The sequence below is a fragment of the Tarenaya hassleriana genome, unplaced genomic scaffold (assembly GCF_000463585.1).
Source record: "Tarenaya hassleriana unplaced genomic scaffold, ASM46358v1 Cleome275, whole genome shotgun sequence".
Classification (NCBI taxonomy): Eukaryota; Viridiplantae; Streptophyta; class Magnoliopsida; order Brassicales; family Cleomaceae; genus Tarenaya; species Tarenaya hassleriana.
In genome coordinates, this window is record NW_010965983.1 from 26,777 (window position 1) to 27,080 (window position 304).

Here is a 304-nt window from a genome sequence, read left to right on the forward strand (position 1 = left end):
TCAGGCAGACTCTCTCCACTTATAAGCTGAATGGCATTGACGTGTTCTCGTGGATTCTGTTGGTTGTAATGCTCTAGGATGATCCATGATATGACATTTTACTTTGTATTGATTCATTGATTTATGAATGCATTATTTATCCGTTATACGATTAGCATGTTTGTTGTATTTCGGCATCCTTGAATCATTAGAGAATGATTCTAAACTCCCTAGTCAGACATCATTGTGGGAACAATGTTGAATCAAGACTAGCATGAGGTGTGATCAACGCATTGGATGTAGATCACAATCATGGGTACTCATT